We start from the raw sequence: 6,000 nt of genomic DNA, 5'->3' as shown, positions 1-6,000 counted from the left end.
CTTTATTTTTATCTCTTCTTATTCGCACCCTCTTACTATAAATTTGTCACTATCTCTTCTATTCTATGCATAGTTTTCCCTCACAAAAAAAAGGTTCCATCTCTCTCTCTCTCTCTCTCTCTAAATTTTTTGGTGGATTTTTTTATTTTTATTTTTCTTGCATCTCTCCTTTAGGTTGATAATTTTTTATATTCTTTAAAACTCTATTTTGGGTTAATGTGATTTAGTTTTGGTTTTTAAATTGTGATTTAGTTTTGTTTTTTAAATTGTTTTTGTTGTTGTGTTGTTGTTTAAAACTCTTTTTTTTTTTTTTTTTTTGGGTTAAATGTTATCCTATTGTGTTCTAAAGAATTAAATATAACATATAAAAATATAATATTATTCTATTACATAGCATGATTTGGTATTTATTCTGTTACATAGCATGAATTTTTCTAGTGCTCAATTTACATGTTAAACTATGAGACTTTACTAATTTTTGTTTATTTTCTAATCTTTTGTGGTGAACAAAGTATTCTTAATAGATGTATTAGAAGTACTCTATAATGCCATTTATTTAAAGAAAAGTAAAGGTTAACAAAACCAAAATAAACGGATAGGTGACAAATTTTAACTTTTGCAATTTTATTATTATTATTATTATTTTATAACAATGCATGTATAGAAATTTAATTCTTAGATTTTGCTAATAATTGTTTATTTGATAATATGTTTTGGGTGGCCGAAATTATAATTTCTACAAAGAAAATAACCTTAATAGATTATAAAAAAAAAAATTATCCTAATATTGGTTCAATTAATCATTGTTAAGTTTTATTAATTTTTTTTAGTTTACATTTTTTTTGGTGTTTTGGATTGTTTCTATATTACATTTATGATTGTTCCTATAATAAATAAAAATATAATTACGAAATACATTACTCATTATTATATTAGTTTAAACTTTAAAAAGAAAATTTTAATAAAACCACTATAAAAATAATTATTACGCGCAACGCGCGGATTCTCAGCTAGTTTTTTTAAAACTCGAATTTGTGAAACTCGAGCTCTTTGGAAAATTTTTTATGGAACTCGAGTTCCATAAAAAATAGCACAACAAATTTGAAGGTTATTTTTTTTTTAAAGAACTTGAGTTTCTAAAACTCGAGCTCTACAGCAAACTTGAGTTTCACAAACTTAAGTTTCAAAAAGGTGGTAGATTGTAAAATATTTCACAATCAGTGGTTTATTGCTAAATATTTTGCCAAATAGTAATATATGACCATTTTGGCCCCAATTTGGGCCCAATGATTCAATATTAGCCTATCTAGTATATTGGCGTAAATGCACTTTTAGTCCCTATATTTTGACGTTTTTCCATTTTAGTCCCTACATTTTAATTTTTCCACTTTTAGTCCCTAATTCAATTAACGCGTTCTATTTTGGTCCTTTCTGTTAAGCCACCAACGGAAATTGCTTAGGTGGCAAACTGATACTAACGTGATCAATTAAAAAATAATAAAAAATTTAATTAGCATTTAAAAAATGCCATGTCAGCTTTTTAATATAACAAAATTTATTAATGAATTTTAACAAAATTAAAAAAGAAAAAACAAAATTAAAAACAATAAAATACATCAATTCAGATCTAATTCATTTTGAACAAGAACACAATCACAAATTTAAACATAAACACAAGAACATGAAGAACAAACCCATAACAAAACACAAAACACAAACATTAACGCAAGATCACAAACACAAAGAACACAATTAAAAAATAAAAAAAATAAAAACATAAACTCCTGAGACCCATAAAACAAGATCACCACCTAAAACTCACCATCAACACCATCACAACGCCATCCACAACCGACAATCCAAAATCAACCAAAGACCCACACCATAAACCCACGAAATCAACCCACAACCCAGAAACTCAAATCGGAGAGGGGCCAGACCAGTGGCGAGTTGGTGGCATGTAAGGTCGGCGGTGGTGAGATCGGCAACTTGTAAGGCAGCAGTGGTGAATGTATTCAACCTCTGATTCAATTCCAAAACTCAACCCAAAATTAAAGTTGAGCAACACCCAAAACTCCTCGAACAAAATCATCCACCACCACCACGAACAAAACCCCAGCAACCGAAACTCAAACAAGCCCCCAATAACAACCACTGAAACTTAAAGAAACCAACCCAACAACCACCGAAACTTAAAGCAGCCGGCCGATTTAAACCCATAACCACCAATTCAAACCCACCCAGCAATCACAAGCAAAACCCAGCCAATCCATTATCGTCGCTAACTCGCCTCCACCACTGCCTATTACCCACCACCACCACCACCACCAAACAGCCACAAACACAGCAAATCCAGATTAACAAACATGTCCCACATACAAATCGACGGACAATCTTGGTCTTCATTGCTCTTCGGGCTTTGGTTTCAGAGGGAGAGAGAGAGAGGGGGGGCGAAGGATGATAGGGGAGATAGAGGTGAGATTTACTGATCGATTGATTGAATCTAGTGACTAGTGGGTTCGGCTCTAACGTGGTTTGCACAACTTTGAAGCCCAGTATCGATGTATTGATGAGAAAGTTGTCGCTGGGTGGTTTTGTTCAGATCTATTGGTGGTGTGGGTGGTCAGTGGAGTGGTGGTGGGTTGGGTTTTGCCAATTTGTTGGTGGTTGCTTGGGTTTGCTGGGATGTGAGATTTGGAGGCTCAAATTTCATTTTACTGGGTTTGAATTTAATTTTTTTGGTTTTAAATTTGCTGGGTTTGTGTTCTTGTTCAAATTTATAATGTGTTCATGTTTAATTTATCAATTTTATCTGGGTTTTTTTTTTTTTTTTTTTTTTTTTTTTTTTTTCATGTAGATTTTATTATTTTTCTGGGTTTATGGGTTTGATTTGTTGGAGGATTCGATGGAGGAAAGGGATTTTTATTATTTTAATTTTCTAGGCAACCCCGAAGAACATGAAGAACATGTTACTTTGTTCTTCCGAAAATAATGAAAAGAAAAAAAAGAAAAAATTTTAATTACTCTTTTTAATTGGTTTATGTTTGTTATTGTGTTTGTGTTTATGATCTTGTGTTAATGTTTAAATTTGTGTTTGTGATTTTTGTGTTTGGTTCTGGGTTTTTGTTGTTGTTTAAATTTGTGATTGTGTTCTTGTTCAAAATGAATTAGATCTGAATTGATGGGTTTTATTCTTTTTAATTTTGTTTTTTGTTTTTTAATTTTGTTAAAATTCATTAATAATTTTTTTATATATTTAAAAGCTAACGTGGCATTTTTCAAATGTTAATTAAATTTTTTTATTATTTTTTAATTGGTCACGTCAGCATCGGTTTGCCACCTAAGCAATTTTCGTTAGTGGCTTAACGGAAAGGACTAAAATGGAACGCATTAATTGAATCAGGGACTAAAAGTGGAAAAATTAAAATGTAGGGACTAAAATGGAAAAACGTCAAAATGTAGGGACTAAAAGTGCATTTACGCCCTAGTATATTACCCCCCCCCCCCCCCTCCCCCCAAAAAAGAAAAAAAAAAGAAAAAAAAAGAGAAATCTAATATCATGACCAGAGAATAGGATCCTTTAGAATTCTCCGGAAATTTTTAAAAAATACATTTGACTAACACATATTTAGCATCGACAGTTAAAATCATTGACTAATACTAGTTTAATTATTGATAACGTGACAAAATCTAAAACAGTCATTTGACAAATGAATGGGTAAGATTTTAATAATTTAAATTTTATTGTTGATTTATCTGGAGAATCTCAGATCATCTTAACCAAAAGAAGAAAAGAAGAAGAAGAAGATATGGCGGACTTGGAGAATAGGCTGGCCCCGATAATTGGAGAGAGGAACGAGAGGAAGATCAATTATTGTGTGATTTATGCTTGCCCCATATCTTCTTGTTGTATATTCTTTCTTGTATTGCTTGAAGGAATTCGCTTCCCTATTTATTCAATGCCAGATTACCGTATCGTGAATTTTGTGATCTACATCATTTCATTTCTAGCTTCATTACTCTTGGTTATAACAAGCTTCATTGATTGCTATAGAGAAATACGAAGAAATGGAAAGGTCGTTCCTCTCGAGACTGAACTCCCTGCACTACCCATGGTTTAGTTTGTGATCTTTTTCTCTTTTATAATAAGGTTGGGATCACTGTCTCATTGTAATTTTTTTTTTTTTTTCTGTTTTTTTTTTTTTTTTTTTGCTAGGTAACTAGTGGGGGAGGGAGGAGTTGAATTTGAACTCTAGACATTATTGGGCGTCACAGAGGGTGTCTGCACCATTGGACTATCACTAGATCTCGTCTCATTGTAAAGTTTGTCGTAAATTGCAAATTGAGAAATCAATACAGTTCCATATTTCCCCAGCTTTCTTGTTTGAATAAATTCAATCATGATGCTTCTAGTTGTATAGGCTATAGGCTTATGATGTGAAAGCTGTTAGTTCATTTGGGCAATTCTCCATAGATTTAATAGTTGAATATAGTTTTTGCAAATCCAAAACTAGCAAATTAATACGAGCATCATTTCAGAATATGGTTGTTTGGAGGGGAGCTTAGGAAATGAAACAGATAGAATCAAATGCCAAAAATTGTTGGTTAACTAAAAATATAGATTTTCCAAGTTAGATTATTTTTGTGCAGAGTTGCTGAAACAGACATAATCCTTGAATTATGAGTGATTCTAGTTCCTCTAGTGTGAAGTCTGCGTGCACAAATTCCATCAAGCATGGAATAGGCATTCAATTACTCGTTTGCTTCATTGCTTGGTTACTCTATACCCACTTCTGAACATCAGGTAATACTCCCACATCGACTAGAAGATCAACCTCAAAATGAAATGAAGACTGCCTATACGATGATATGACCAAGAGAAACAACATATGGAGCCACGCAGTGAGCACAAAGCGAACTATTCTTTCGCCTTTTACTAAAGAATACCGTGTGCTCGCTGCTCAAAATGGCATACATCAATTTTTGAGGGGATGATTTCAGTAGAATCCAACCCCCACAAAACTAGTTAAACTTTTGAAACAAATATTCACAATTTATGTGCTAATTTACACATATTAAAAGGTAATTAAGCTTATTGGTAAAGTCTTTGATCAATCTATGCATATATAAAAAATTGATCAGTGTCTTGGTCTGATGCTAAAAAATTATCATCAGGAGTGAAATTTTTTTTAAAAGTCCACAATTTATAATTTACACATTTTGAAAGGTGAAAAAAAAGTGTACATTTAAAACATAAAAGTGAATGTTAAAAAGTGAATGTATAAAAGTGGATGTGAGACTCTTCAAAAAACAAAAAAAAAAAGTGGATGTGAGAGAATAAAAGTCCAAAGTTGTCAATTACAAACAGAGCTCAAATGGAATGTATAAACATTAAAGTCAATGTTAAAACGTGAATGTATAAAAGTGGATGTGAGAGAATAAAAGTCTAAAGTTGTCAATTACAAACAGAGTAAAGTGGATATGAGAGAATAAAAATCCAAAATTGCCCGTAACAAATAGAGCACAAATGGCTGATTTGCTGACTATTCTTGAATAGTTTGTTATATTGTACATGTGTACTCAATGCTCAAAGCCTACTTATATCAATTACATTACAAAATGGACATTGTCAATTGTCAACTGTCAAAGCCTTCTACTATAACTTGATAAAATTTGTATTATTCAAAATATCATTAATCTTATAGAAGGTTAACAGTGATGTATCAATAACATCAGTTTGTAAGAATCATGTAATCAAAATTTGTAGAAAATCAAGTCAACACGGGTGATCATTCGGTTACATTTGACCACTCTCACTGAAGAAACCATGACAAAGAAACTCAAGATGGATCACTATCTATCACATATCCCTATTTCTCATTTTATCCAATCCATATGTTACGTCTCTAGTTTGTTTCTGCGAAATAATTGGACAACAGTCTATTTTTAATTCAATGAATGCCTTGAATTAAGGTGGAGAAACAACCTGCAGCCTGTTCC

At 31.9% G+C, this 6,000-nt stretch overlaps 1 non-coding gene across 1 annotated transcript; it reads left to right on the top strand.

Annotated features, from left to right (window-relative positions):
* The first annotated feature begins 4,893 nt into the window (after nt 1–4,893).
* On the top strand, nt 4,894–5,009 carry LOC126707744 (U5 spliceosomal RNA). Its single transcript, XR_007649056.1, has one exon. It is a non-coding gene; the product is annotated as a U5 spliceosomal RNA (small nuclear RNA).
* The last annotated feature ends 991 nt before the right edge of the window (nt 5,010–6,000 follow it).

The sequence above is a fragment of the Quercus robur genome, chromosome 11, assembly GCF_932294415.1.
Source record: "Quercus robur chromosome 11, dhQueRobu3.1, whole genome shotgun sequence".
Lineage (NCBI taxonomy): Eukaryota > Viridiplantae > Streptophyta > Magnoliopsida > Fagales > Fagaceae > Quercus > Quercus robur.
This window is presented reverse-complemented; position numbering and strand designations above follow the sequence as displayed.